The 15372-nt window shown below is 42.8% G+C and overlaps 1 pseudogene across 1 annotated transcript; it reads right to left on the bottom strand.

The window, feature by feature from the left end:
- Positions 1-3413: 3413 nt before the first annotated feature.
- LOC311499578 (NACHT, LRR and PYD domains-containing protein 3-like) lies at positions 3414-15019 on the bottom strand (annotated as a pseudogene). Its single transcript, XR_014699908.1, has 10 exons — positions 14581-15019; positions 13120-14369; positions 12421-12635; positions 8678-10520; positions 6944-7117; positions 5762-5935; positions 5307-5480; positions 4979-5152; positions 4528-4701; positions 3414-4165 (listed from the first exon to the last, which is right to left on the bottom strand). The product of XR_014699908.1 is annotated as an NACHT, LRR and PYD domains-containing protein 3-like (transcript).
- Between the last annotated feature and the right edge of the window lie 353 nt (positions 15020-15372).

Genomic DNA, 15372 nt, shown 5'->3' with positions numbered 1-15372 from the left:
ACAGTTTATGATCTTGGTTCATGTCTTACAAAGAGAGAGAGGAGAGGTAGAACTACTGTACAGCACTTGAACACAGACTTTTCTCTGTCCTTGACTTCTCAACACCTGCAAACACTCAGTTATCTTCACATCCCTGTCAGAAATAAAAAGTCCAAATGTTCTTGAAGCTCATTTCACATTAAACGGATGAGCTCAGTATTATTAACCTGATGTGACAGAAGAAACAAGAAACTGCAGGTCCTCAACACTAAACACTGTTCCAGCCGTTTGTAGCAGTTCTCTTACTTTGTGTCTGAAGGTCCAGATTCATCACTGAAGTCTGGACCATGAAGTCTGGACTCTTCATTGACAGACATCTGGATCCTGGAGACTCTGCTCTGCTCTCCCAATTTCTTCATGGTCAGAAGTTCATTGTGAATCTTCTTCCCTCCACAGTCCATAAAGAGAAAACTGACTCAAATGATAATAATGTTGTGTTAACACTCACCCTGTCTCACTGTTCAACCTTCGTCTGTCCACTCAAAATAAACTCTGAGCTGATTTCAGAGTTCTCTTCCTGTTCTCATCAATCTTGATCACCTGCTCAGGTGAGCTCCTCCCCTCTCCAATTACAGGAAATCAGGTGAGTTTCTCTGTGAGGATCAGACTCACTACATGATGTGTTTATGAGCACCACTCTCAGCTTCAACTAAATGGCTTTTAATAAAGATGTTGTCACTTTATCTTCACATTCAGATCATGTCAATAAAATGTTCTTTTCCAGACTAAATAAAAACCAAGAAGCTCCTGCATGTTTGACTGGATCTGGATGTTTGTGTGGGACAGGTGACAGTGGGTTCAGGTCAACAAGCTTTCATCTCAGCCTCTGACCCTCAGCACAGGAGCCCTCCAGGACCGAGTGCTGTCACCCTGACACCAACACTTTCACATCCCATCACAGTTCACTCACCATCCTTAAATCCACTCATGACACCATCATAGATCTCATATCCAGTACCAAGCAGCACAGTCAGTGGGAGCAGGTAGCCCAAGCAGTCACTTAGTGCCACCACAACAACCTCCTGCTCAGGACGTCCAGAAGCCATCAGACACAGAGCCCCAGCCAACACTACAACCCCCATCCATATCTCAGGTCAACCATCACACATTCATTTCTACGTCTTCACACGTTTAACACCATCATTTAACAACAGAAAGTATTTCTAGAATCCTTAAAGACTCTCCTGAACATCCGGATGAAACATGATGATTAGTCTGTTGATGAACCATAAAAACACAGCATTTACATAACTATTATGCTAATTGGCAACCAGCAACTTGATCATTATTTAGAGCTGAGTTTGTGGCTCCCTGATGAATTAAAGCCCAGTAATCACACTTTTTAGTCTCCAACAATTCCTGCTCATTTCCCACTAAATGCTTCCTTATATTCATCTTTTATTGGGAAAGCACAGACGCTAAGTTTATTATTTATTTAGTGACAACTTGAATCCTGAAAACCTCCACATGAACCGTCACTTCACTGCTGGACTGTTTAAAGTAGTTACAGAAAATATCTCAGGTAAATAAAAGTACATAAAGACATTAGAGATGAAATACGTAACTTGACTCCATGCAGCTCCTCATACATCAACATGATCACACCAGATATTAACCACATGATGACAATAACAACCATGTTAGATAATTTTATGATCCTTTAACTTATATAATTAACTTTTAATCTTTTAAAATGCTCTCATTACTAATGACCAGACATCACTGATTCATGTGATCATTTCTAATAGTGGTTGAATGAATGAGTTAAACTCCTCTTCCACAGATCAGCCCTGTTGAGTAGGTGGTCTTTAATGTGACCCAGGACTCATTGTGTGTTCACACTACCAAAGGAAGGAGGTCACATGTGTCCCAGACCACCTCCACATGTGGACTGACACCAGATCAGTGTTCACACCTAGACCTGTTTAACCTGGACAATACAGACCAGATCAGTGTTCACACCTGGACTTGTTTAACCTGGACTCCAGAGACCAGATCAGTGTTCACACCTGGACCTGTTTAACCTGGACTCTAGAGACCAGATCAGTGTTCACACCTGGACCTGTTTAACCTGGACTCTAGAGACCAGATCACTGTTCACACCTGGACCTGTTTAACCTGGACACTAGAGACCAGATCAGTGTTCACACCTGGACCTGTTTAACCTGGACTCTAGAGACCAGATCAGTGTTCACACCTGGACACTTGTGATTGGATCGTACAAGATGGATGTTAATGCAAAGTCTGAATGTAGGGGAATATCATTCCATCACTCACAGAGTGAATAAACATGAAGACGTCACCGAATAAATAAAACTGCAACAGCCTTAAACATCTCTCCTGAAATATGACTTTAATCATTAATACAGCACAGTAGACTGAAAGTTATAGTTTGTTTAAAGTTTGTTATCTCCTGTTTAGTGGATTGAAAAGGAAAATTAAGTAAGTAAGTTTAAAAACATTTCTTCTCCCTTTCCTCTGTGAACAGAGCAGGAAGGTTTTAGGAAGAAAGTGAATTTGAGATTAGATCTGCATACTGAGAGCCAGAGCCTGAATTTAAATCATTTTCAGCCTAATTTTAGTTTTATTTCATAAAGTCTGAAATGTTTTGTCTAATTTGTTAAGGTCGAAATTATTTCAGTGTGTCATCTTATTAATGAGTGGAGGCTTCCATGAAAACTAACACATATTTGTTCTAATGTTTCTTTCCTTTGTGTTATTATTGTGCAGCTGTTCAAACATTCATGGATGAAATCAAACATTAATTAAACATTTTAAACTCACATAAACTTTGTCGAAGGTTTTGTCGAAGAACATCAGTGACTGGTTCAGAGGCAGCTCTGCGGTGGAGTCGGAGCCGGGCAGCAGCTGCAGGTCCCCGGCATCTTCTCCGAACTCAAACAGTTCCTCCAGCTCCAGAGCCCGGGACAAAACGCTCAGGCTCAGCAAGCACGACCAGACCCGCAGGAGGCTCCAGGACCCGGGACTCATCGTTCAACCTTAGCGGTGATCCCCAGTGAAGGAAGCCGGGGAGGAGGTGAAGCGAAGCAACGGTGCACAGGGGAGGACTGAAGGGGAGGGGAAGAGGCTGCTGGGAGGGGGGCGGGTCAATGGTTGGAAGTCACATTTCCGCTAACTCTGATATATTAGATTGATATTCTGATATTTACCCACCATCCTTTACTGCCTCATCTCTTACTGCTGTTTCCTTCATGCGTTTTCAGCAGAATAAGAACTGAATTAATGTCAATGTTTATTTACTGTAGTTGTTCTTTTCTGTCTGTAGTAGGGATTATTTTTCTGTCTTTTTCAACAGGGTTATCTTTCTCTTTTGTTTCTCAATTTCTTTCATCAAGAAGACAGAGTCACTGGAGTTTCGATCAAAAGTTTTACTTGCAGAAAGGAGTCGATACATGCATTATAGCAACTACAGAAGTGACTGACAATAGTAAGGTTACATTCACTCATATACAGTAGGTATGAACCAGTTAATATAACTACTTATTATGTACTGTACATCAGCTCAACTGAGAAACTTGTTCCGTTGGTGCAACTCTTAAACTCCTTTGAAAACCACCAATTGCAAAAATGAAACACTGTCTGCAGAGGTGATTCTGAGCCAGATCTTCAGGTCAAGAAGACCTATTTTCTGCTAAACATGTGGTTTATTCTGCAGGATTTATTTGCAGTCCAGAGTCTCTCTACACACAAGCTGCTGCTGTTGCTGCTGCTGCTGCCTCAACCTCTCTGGATCATCAGGACACAGTTCATTCCCTCCTCTCACACCGTCCTCTTCGCAAAGATCACAACGTCCATCTGTGTTTCCAGAGACTCTATTCATCAGCTGTCAGTCAGTGATGCAGCTCATCCAGTATGTCTTGACTTTGATACTAATTGTGTTAAGGACAATACTGCTGAACGTAGCATGGACTGACTACAACCATCTACTGACCTCAGAGTCTCCAGTCTACAGTCTGGACTCTCCAGAAAACCACACAGCTGCTTCACTCCTGAATCCTTCAGACTGTTGTTAGTCAGGTCCAGATGTTTCAGATGGCAGGGGTTGGACTTCAGAGCTGAGATCAGAGAATCACAGCTGATCTCTGACAAAATGCAGCTCATCAATCTGAATAAAAGATGAAGATTAAATCTAATCAGACAGGTTTGACCAACTTTGGTCAACTTCTACAGACAGTAATATGTGACAGTGTGAGGTGTGTGATCTCCTTTCAGCAGCTGTGGTTCAGAATGGACTGATACATGGATCACAGCAAGATCGATGAAACAGCAGGAAGCTCAGACACTAAACACACCTCAAACACCTGCATCTGTTGACCAGGAATATAACTATTGACATTATACAGTTATTGAAATGTGTTTGTGTTTGTCTTCAGATTGAGGAACAATAAAGTTATATAAGAGGATAAATTAGATTCTGTTGGTGATTAAACATATCAGATCTACAACAGTAAAATCCAATGAACTTACTCCAGAGTCTCCAGTCTACAGTCTGGATGCTTCAGAAAACCACACAGCTGCTTCACTCCTGAATCCTTCAGGTTGTTCTTACTCAGGTCCAGATGTTTCAGATGGGAGGGGTTGGGCACCAGAGCTGAGACCAAATAATCACAGCTGATCTCTGACAAACTGCATTCACTCAGTCTGAATAAAGAATAAAATATGTAGATTAAATCATTATTATTCAATCAGATGTGTTCAGGTTTTAAATGTGCAGCTCAACATTACTGTGTCCTAACAGCCTTTAAGCTTCACTGACTTTAACAACTAACAGTGGACATTTTCTACAGTTTCTGCTACAAACACTTGTCTTGAACTAAAGGACATTTACAGATTTATGGAGGCACGCTCTGGATGAACAGAAGATTCAGCTGGTGATTAAACATATCAGATCTACAACAGTAACAGACAGTGAACTGACCTCAGAGTCTCCAGTCTGCAGTCTGGACTCTCCAGAAATTCACACAGCTGCTTCACTCCTGAATCCTTCAGGGTGTTGACCCTCAGGTCCAGATGTTTCAGATGGGAGGGATTGGACTTCAGAGCTGCTCCCAGAGAATCACAGCTGATTTCTGACAACCTGCAGCTCCACAATCTGAATAAAGAATAAAAGATGTAGATTAAATCTATTCAGACATGTTTGACTGACTTTGTCCTTCTGTTATTGTGGATCTTCATCATGTCTTCTGCAGACAGTAATATGTGACAGTGTGAGGTGTGTGAGCCCCTGTAACAAAGAGTGAACTGACCTCAGAGTCTCCAGTCTACAGTCTGGATTCTCCAGAAAACCACACAGCTGCTTCACTCCTGAATCCTTCAGACTGTTGTTACTTAGGTCCAAATGTTTCAGATGGGAGGGGTTGGACTTCAGAGTTGAGACTAGAGAATCACAGCTGATCTCTGACAAACTGCAGCTCCTCAAACTGAATGAAGAATAAAAGATGTAGATTAAATCGTGAATAATTCAATGAGATATGTTCAGGTTTTAAATGTGTAGCTCAGCATTGCTGTGTCCTAACAGCCTTTAAGGTTCACTGACTTTAACAACTAACAGTGGACATTTCTACATTTTGTGATATAAACACTCGTCTTGAACTAAAGGACATTTACAGATTTATGGAGGAAACTTCTGGATGAACACGAATTAGATTCAGTTGGTGATTAAACATATCAGATCTACAACAGTAACAGACAGTGAACTGACCTCAGAGTCTCCAGTCTACAGTTTGGACTCTTCAGAAAACCACACAGCTGCTTCACTCCTGAATCCTTCAGACTGTTGTTAGTCAGGTCCAGATGTTTCAGATGGGAGGGGTTGGACTTCAGAGCTGGTCCCAGAGAATCACAGCTGATCTCTGACAACCTGCAGCTCCACAAACTGAACAAAGAATAAAAGATGTAGATTAAATCCAATCAGACATGTGTGACCAACTTTGTCCTTCTGTTTTTGTGGATCTTCATCATGTCTTCTACAGACATCATCACTTACTGACTAAACCCCGTAACATGTAACACCAGTTGTAGCATCCCTTCACTGCTTCTCCGTGTATTTTAGAACAGATGATAAAGTTTCAATGATGACTTTCAGTCTGGTATGATGTTGGTCCCTGATTGTATCTCTGACATGTTAACCCTCCTCCAGTAGAGCTCTGTTACTAATTCCTGGGTGGAGGCTAAAAACCAGAGGAGACTGAGCCTTTGTAGTCAGAGACCCTCGACTCTGGAAATGATCTCAACCTTTTGTCAGGTTCAAATGAGCAGCAGAAGCAGAAGATCTGGGAGTTTGTGCTGCAGTTCAAACTTTGCTGATCAGAGATCTCTTCATACACTCCATGTCTCCATGTTTAACCTCAGAGATGAAATAGTTGATGATTCTGAAACAGAGTGTGATTTGTTCAGGAACATAAACTCTGTTCTGGCTCTAAATCACAAACACTATGACTGGTCTCACCTGCCTTCTTTCTGCAGTCATTCCAACAGAGTCCTGTCTCTTCTCCAGCTTCTGTTCTAAATCCTCACACTGAGCCTGAATCCTGCTTTGTTGGTATGTTTGGGCCTGTGTTAGGCTGCTGTTTAGGACTCTGCTTTAACACACACCTTGGGATCAGAAGCCATGTCAGCTTCTGATCCCATCAACATCATAACAGGTCCTAGAGGAGATGTTTGACTATAGTATTACCCTATAGACTCTTCTTTCTCAAAGTTCAGGCCTACTTGTGGTTCCTAGAGTTTCTAAAGTAGAATAGGAGGTAGAGCCTTCAGTTATCTTCCTGAGGAAACAGCTCCCAATTTGGGTTCAGGAGGTCCTTCATCAAGTTTTGACACATCAGTCGAAGATTTGAATTGAATAAATAAAGACAACAACAGCTCCAGTCAGTGAACTAACCTCAGAGTCTCCAGTCTACAGTTTGGACTCTCCAGTCCAGCAGACAGATGCTTCACTAATGAGTCTTTCAGGTAATTTCCACTCAGGTCCAGCTCTGTCAGGTAGGAAGGGTTGGACTTCAGAGCTGAGGCCACAACTTCACAGTGAGCCTCTGAGAGTCCACATCCAGTAAGTCTGTGATTAGAAAACATATAAAATCTGTTGTTAAATCATATCATTTACATTCTAGATACCGACTGAATAACTATTTCATCTCTATATTTGTCCAGCCAGATCTTAGTGCTGAAGTTTGTCCATGTCAGCCGAAGTTCTTCCACTCATACAAAATTAGAGTTCCAAAGGGTCTATGCAGGGACCTACACTTAAACTTATATGTTTATACGTCTTACTTCTAAATTGAGACAAAATCAGAAGTATTTGTATTTGTATTTGACCTAAACACTGAAGAGATCTGATCGTATAGTTTCTCTGAATGGCATGGCAGGGTGGCTGTGGCTCAGTAGGTAGAGCGGATTGTCCACGAACCCGATCCCTGGAATGTGCCACGTGCCGAAGTGTCCTTGAGTAAGACACTGAACCCCTACTTGCTCCCAGTGCGTGGCACTGGTGTATGAATGTGCGTGTGTGAGCGAATGGGTAGATGCGTCTGTGACTGTAAAAGCGCTTTGAGTACCAAGAAGTAGAAAAGCACTACATAAAAGCAAGGCCAGTCACCATTTACCATTTTCCTGAACTCCCGTACTGCTCTGATGAACTTCGGGTTTATGTTTGACTATAGTATTACCCTATAGACTCTTCTTTCTCAAAGTTCAGGCCTACTTGTGGTTCCTAGAGTTTCTAAAGTAGAATGGGAGGTAGAGCCTTCAGTTATCTTCCTGAGGAACCAGCTCCCAATTTGGGTTCAGGAGGTAGACATCCTCTCTACCATTAAGGCAGTGGTTCCCAAACTTTCTCTACTGGGCCCCACTTTGGTACATAAGAAAATCAAAATACTCCATTGTAGTTTATTTCACATATTGTAATTATGAAACAATGAGGTGAAGCAGATTCAAACCTCAACCTTTTTTGAACAAATAAAAGTAAACTTCACTGTGTAATTATGTTTAGTGTAACAGGTTTGTGTGGGAGCCCGTCAAAAACTTGTCCATCTCATTGCTAGCAGTGTCCTTTATTGATTCATTCATTCCATCTAGGGTGACACGGGAATCAATTGTCGCTCCCATCCCATCCCGAGCCAACAAAAATACTCCCGTCGAATCCCGATCACTTGACTGCCCCCCCAAAAAATCCTGTCCCGCAAAATCCCGAGAGAAAGTCTCCCAAATCCCATCCCGCTCCCTATGTTGTTGTCTAAAGTTGGGCACACTCGCCGCACTGCAGGGCCATTTTTTAATTTAATCTCCGACTCCGTCCTGCTCTCGCCCACTCCGGTTGATTATTTACTCTATCCCGTCCCTATCGCGTTACCAACAGCGAAATTGACTCCTGTACCGCGGGACACCCGCGGAAATACCGTGACTCGTGGGAGTCGCGAAAAATTGTCACCCTCTAATTCCATCCGCACCATGCGCCCCCCGTGGAATGGCTCTGCGCCTCTCATCATCTACTTCCTTCTTTCTTGCTGTCAATACATTCATGTGCTACTAATGTTTAGCATGTTGGTAGAATTGAACTGAAGAACTAAACTACTAATCTCCACTGATTGATTCTGTTAGTGATCACATCAGGACTCACCCAGCCTTTCTGCAGTTCCTCACAGCAGGGATCAGTCTCCGTCGTCCCTCCTTTGATGTGTTGTACTTCTCCAGGTCCAACTCATCCAGAACCTCCTCTGATATCTGTAGCATGTAGGCCAGAGCTGAGCAGTGGATCTTAGAGAGTTTCTCTGATCTATTCTCTGACTTCAGGAAATCTTGGATCTTCTGATGAACTGAGAGGTCGTTCATCTCCATCAGACAGTGGAAGATGTTGATGCTGATGAGATTTCATCAGTGTTCATCTCCTTCAGCTTGTTGATGGCTCTCTGGATGATTTCTGGACTGTTCTCTGTCTGACCCAGCAGACCTCCTAAGAGTCTCTGGTTGGACTCCAGAGAGAGGCCATGAAGGAAGCGAACAAACAGGTCCAGGTGACCATTTTTACTGAGCAGTGATTCCTTCATGGTTCCATACAGGAAGTCATCCAGAGATAAGACACAGCTAGGCTCCTTTCCAAAATAATAAAAAATCTTCCGGAGAAAAGACAAGTTTGATTTCTTCTTTTGATATTTGTTCCCCAGGAAGTTCTTCAGCACCTCTGTCTTCTTGTTGGTGTAACAGTGGAACATGTACACTGCAGCCAGAAACTCCTGAACGCTCAGATGAACAAAGCAGTAGACTGATTTCTGGAAGATCACACTCTCTCTTTTGAAGATCTCTGTACAAACTCCTGAGTACACTGAGGCCTCTGTTACATCAAGACCACAGAGTTCCAGGTCTTCTTGGTAGAACATGATCTTTCCTTTCTCCAGGTGTTCAAACGCCAGCCTCCCCAGCTTCAGAAGAACTTCCCTGTCAGCCTCCATCAGCTCCTGTGGACTCGTCTCATGTCCCTCATGGTACTTGTTCTTCTTCCTCTTTGTCTGAACCATCACAAAGTGTGAGTACATGTCAGTCAGGGTCTTGGGCAGCTCTCCTCTCTGCTCTGTAGTCAACATGTGCTCCAGAACTGTAGCAGTGATCCAGCAGAAGACTGGGACTCCACACAGGATGTGGAGGCTCCTGGATGTCTTGATGTGGGAGATGATTCTGCTGGACAGCTCTTCATCACTGAACCTCCTCCTGAACCTCCTCCTTCTGGGCGTCAGTGAAGCCTCGTACTTCTGTTAGCCTGTCAACACATGTAGGAGGGATCTGATTGGCTGCTGCAGGTCGGGAAGTGATCCAGACCAGAGCCGAGGGAAGCAGTTTCCCCTTGATGAGGTTTGTCAGCAGCACGTTGACTGATGCCTTCTGTGTGACATCAGACACAACCTCACTGTTGTTGAAGTCCAATGAAAGTCTGCTTTCATCCAGGCCATCAAAGATGAACAAAAGTTTACAGACAGCCAGCTCCTCTGCTGTGACCTTCTGTAATGTTGGATGGAAAACATGGAGCAGCCTGAGAAGACTGTACTGCTCATCTCTGATCAAGTTCAGCTTCCTGAGCGAAAGCACAATCACCACACTGACATCTTGGTTTTCCAAACCCTCTGCCCAGTCCAGAGTGAACTTCTGCACTGAGAAGGTTTTTCCAACACCAGCGACGCCGTTGGTCAGAACGACTCTGATGTGTCTCTGTTGGTCAGGTAAGGTTTTAAAGATGTCGTGGCACTTGATTGGAGTGTCATGGAGGGCCTTCATCTTGGAAGTTGTCTCAAGCTGCTTCACCTCATGTTGGGTATTAACCTCTTCACTCTGTCCCTCTGTGATGTAGAGCTCAGTGTAGATCCTGTTGAGGAGGGTTCCACTTCCTGCTACATCATTTCCTTCAGTCACATGTTCACATCTCCTCCTCAGACTGATCTTATGTTCATCTAAAACCTCCTGCAGACCAACATCTGCTGGAAAGAAGAACAAACATGAGACAGAAAGAAAACACTCATCCCTGTTTGAAGCCACAAAGGACAGAAAACTGACTTAAAGTCTAGTTGTAAAGAGTGTTTTTCTTCTCACTATGAAATGTTTTAGGAAGAAACATCAGTGTTTGATTGACAGCTTCAGCAGCAGGTTGAGCTTCAGCAGCTTGTCTGCAGCTCTTCTCCTACCCTTACTTGTGAACAAAACACCGAGATACTTGAACTCCTCCACTTGAGGCAGGACCTCCTCCCCGACCCGGAGTGGGCAATCCACCCTTTCCCAACTGAGGACCATGGCCTCAGACTTGGCCTCAGACTCCCAGTCGCTTCACACTCAGCTGCGAACCGGCCCAGCAAGAGCTGGAGGTTGTTGTTCGATGAAGCTAAGAGGACCACATCATCTGCATAAGCAGGGACGAGATCCTCCGATCACCGAACCTGACACCCTCCCCACCCGGCTGTGCCTAGAAATTCTGTCCATAAAGATTATGAACAGAACCGATGACAAAGGGCAGCCCTGGCGGAGTCCAACCCTCACTGGGAACAGGTCCGACTTACTACCGGCTACACGGGCCAAACTCGCACTCCTTTGGTACAGGGACTGAATGGCTCTTAGTAAGGGGCCATCCACCCCGTGCTCCCGGAGCACCCCCCACAGGATGCTTCTGGGGACACGGTCGTAAGCCTTCTCCATATCCACAAAGAACATGTGGACTGGTTGGGCAAATTCCCATTTCCCCTCTAGCACCCTAGTTTACCCTAGAGGGTAAAGAGCTGGTCCATGGTTCCACGTCCGGGATGAAAACCACATTGTTCCTCCTCGATCTGAGGTTCAACCATCAACTGGACCCTCTTTTCCAATAGGCTGAGGAGTGTGATCCCCGTAAAGTTGGAACACACCCTCTGGTCCCATTTTTTAAAGATGGGGACCACCACCCCGATCTGCCACTCCAAAGGTACTGCCCCCGATGTCCACGCAATGTTGCAGAGGCGTGTCAGCCGGGACAGCCCTACAATTTCCTTGAGATGCCGCAGAGTTGTTTCACTGCCGCAGCAACTTCTGCCCCAGAGATTGAACGATCCAACCCCAGGACCTCCGGCTCTGTTTCCTCTATGGAATACGTTCAATCCTCTTTGTTATATATAAAACTGCACTACCACTAAAATGATACACATTATGTTTATCTTTTGTTTTTTATAGCACAAATAACCAAATACTGATAATCACATGACAAATACACTGCATTTCCTCTGGCTGTTTCACAATAAAAGCCTCCCACTGGCTGGTCTCAGCAGGAGTTTCATTTGCTTCAGCAGTCATTAACGAAACTCACTTATGAGTAAAGAAATCAGTAAAGAATAAAATAAAGCTGATATGTGAAGTGCATGAAAACAAAGAAAATAAATTAAACTAAAGGAATGTTCATTCATTCATTCATTCATCTTCTGTAACCGCTTGTTCCTGTTAAGGGTCGCAGGGGTCTGCTGGAGCCTATCCCAGCTGTCATCGGGCGAGAGGCCAACAAGTGGATCTGCAGGACAAGATGTGTGTAGGTTAGAGAAGAAGGAGACGTTAGCAGGAAAGCTAATGTGGGCTGTTGTTCAGAGTCTGTGTCTCTTGTTGTGTCTCAGGCTGCTGTTAGTCAGTGTGACTGTCTGTAATACACAGCATTCACTCCTCTCTGTCCTGCTGTTATTACTCTGGAGCAGAAACAATGCAGTGACATTTCACTGGGAGTTCATTTACAATGATATTTAGAATGATCTTAAATCCCCATGATGTAGAACACAACAATGTGTCTGGATTAAATCAACAGGTTTCCAGAAAAGAGTCCATCAGCAGACAGATGTACAGTCTTACTTTGTACAGTGCTGCTCTGACTGGCTGTCTGCACTCCAGGTCTTCTTCTGGATCTTGGTCCACACTGGGGACAGGAGGAGTCTCCTGATGAAGCAGACTGGTCCCAGTATGAGGTGATGCACTGTCTGCAGAACCAGTGTCCACAGCTGCTAGAGACTGGATCCTTCAGGACGTCCTGACACAAAGCACAGCAGGACAGTTGCTCCTCCACAGAAACAGGACTCCTCTTCCTCTCTCTGTCAACACATTTCTTCATCACTAAAATCATTTGCAGATTGTCAACATTTGACATCACTGTCCAGAAGCTCAGACGCTCACAGAGAACAGGAAAAGTTTGAATTTACTTCCTTTGATTTCAACTCTCCTGCTTTCATCAACACCAATCAACTGCTTTTCCTATCTGTCTGTCTTATTAAACACTGAGTGATCTGACTGCCGTTTGCTGTTAATACAAATTCAGCTGAAAATCCTTACACACTTCAACATTAGGACAAATATATCTGAATATTGATGAGTGGACATTATGAAATGGAGGTTCTCAGGTGTTTTACTACAGAAATACCATCAGTACTTCCTGGTTCTAAAACCCAGACTAGGATCTTACCTACCTGCACTAAAACATCTGCATCATGAAAATAAATCTTTCAGGAGAACATTTCTGCTTCATCCTAAAATCATCATCTTCCATCAGGTCAGTTTACAGTAGAAACAGTCTCTTACTTTGTGTCTGAGGGTCCAGGTTCATTACTGAAGAGTGGAGGAACAAATTGTTTGGACGAGTCACTCTTCATAGACAGACACCTGGATCCTGTAGACTCTGCTCCATCCTCCTCTTCCTCCATCTTCCTGACTTCAGTCAGTCTGAGAGGTAAACCAGTAACACTCAGTGAGTTTACATCAACTTCAGTTACAGTCTGTCTTCTCCAGTCAGCTGATTTCTTCATTAAACCAGAAACTTTCAAAACCTATTTTAAACCACTCTGATGAAATGTACAAGCTCATATGTTATATTCTCCAAGACAGAATGAAACTGACTGAGGTAAAAGGACATAGTTTCTCTCCAGTTTTCACTAAACAACAGTCAGTGTGTCACTGCTTCTTGTTCTCCATGTGAACATTGTTCCATTGTTGACCATATAGATTATTTATTCCTGGTTATTGTGTCTCTGTAAACAGTCCAGACTGTAAACCAGTGAATGGTCACTCAGACTTTCCCCTCTATTGGCAGCATGTCTATGTTGAATACATAAGCCTATGAGTCTTGTTATCATGCTGCAAACAAAACTGATCCAACCTGCTCTGTCATGTTCAGCCACATTCATTTGTGTCAGACACATGGGAGCTGTAGTTGTTAAATGTTTACAAAATATATCTACTTTCATTTTTACTAAATTACCAAGGAGTTCAGATCTTCCTGTCCAGTGAAGTAATAAATATACATTTACATTAGAGTGTGATCACAAAACCACAGGAACATGTTTTAATGACTAAAGACTTTTAGAATAGAGTTCATCTTAAAAACCTGTGATAACTACTGTAACCTGTAGCTTGGCACAAAAATACTTGTATGTCAACTCAAACTGAATAAAGAGAAGTCTCAGAATGCTGCTTCTTCTTTGTGACTGATTTAATCCTCCACCATGAACCTTTAATTAATGAGATCTATAAATCTCAAAAACTGTGAAAGTAAATAAGTCCAAATGTTCTTGTAGATCATGTTACATTAAACAGATGAGCTCAGTATTATTAACCTGATGTGACAGAAGAAACAGGAAGCTGCAGGTCCTCAACACTAAACACTGTTCCAGTCGTTCTGTAGCATTTCTCTTACTTTGCGTCTGAAGGTCCAGATTCATCACTGAAGTCTGGACTATGAAGTCTGGACTATGAAGTCTGGACTCTTCATAGACAGACATCTGGATCCTGGAGACTCTGCTCTGTCCTTCTTGTCCTCCTCTAATGGAGTCAGTCTGAGAGATAAACCAGCGACACAGACTGTGAGCTCAGAGCAAAAGAATCAGGACCAACAAGTCTTTCAAGAGTCGCACCAAGAAAACAACAAGAAAACACTACACACACTTTTCTTTATTTTAACCGTCAGAAGTTCATTGTGAATCTTCTTCCCTCCACAGTCCATAAAGAGAAAACAGACTCAAATGATAATGTTGTGTTAACACTCACCCTGTCTCATCGTTCAACCTTCTTCTGTCCATTCACAATAAAACTCTGAGCTGATTTCAGAGTTCTCTTCCTGTTCTCATCAACCTTGATCACCTGCTCAGATGAGCTCCTCCCCTCTCCGCTTACAGGAAATCAGGTGAGTTAATCAGTGAGGATCAGACTCACAGAAAAACATTTTTTAAATATTTCTATTCTCTTCATGTTCCAAATATGTCAGATAGGAACCACATTACAGGTTACAATCTGTTTAACCTGAAACATAATTTAAAGACGGATTAGCAGTGATTGTTCAAATGGTTTATTTCTTCTTTACTGAATGGAGAAGGATTTTCTTGTGTTTCAAATCAAAGAGTGAGGACATATGTCTTCACAGAAACTTAGATCTGGAAAAACATTCAAAGTTCACCAGCACATTTTATGGTAAATCCTCAGAGGCAAAAACTGAGACAATAAAATATTCTAGAATATACCGCTACACTTAAAGCAACATGGTTTGAACATGTAGTTTCTGTCCCTGTTGAGGAAAACTGAATTATTATTTACTGTAATAGAAGGACTTACATCTTTACTAAAATAAGAAGGAGCTCAGAGTTTCCTGTCCAGTAATAAATACTAGTTTATCTTAGAATAAGGTCAGAAAACCACAGGCTGTCTCTGTAAAGACAGAACGTTTGGTGTTTGATTGACACATAAAACATCTGTTCTTTATTTTAGTGTCAAACTCTCTCTGTCCAGAGATTTATTTTATTGTTGAATTCGTGTATTTCTAGGTTGTGGTTGAGTTAGAGCAGA

This window comes from Chelon labrosus (assembly GCF_963514085.1).
Source record: "Chelon labrosus genome assembly, chromosome: 2".
NCBI classification, from domain to species: Eukaryota; Metazoa; Chordata; class Actinopteri; order Mugiliformes; family Mugilidae; genus Chelon; species Chelon labrosus.
The sequence above is the reverse complement of the archived record's forward strand: the minus strand, read 5'-3'. Positions and strand labels throughout refer to the sequence as shown.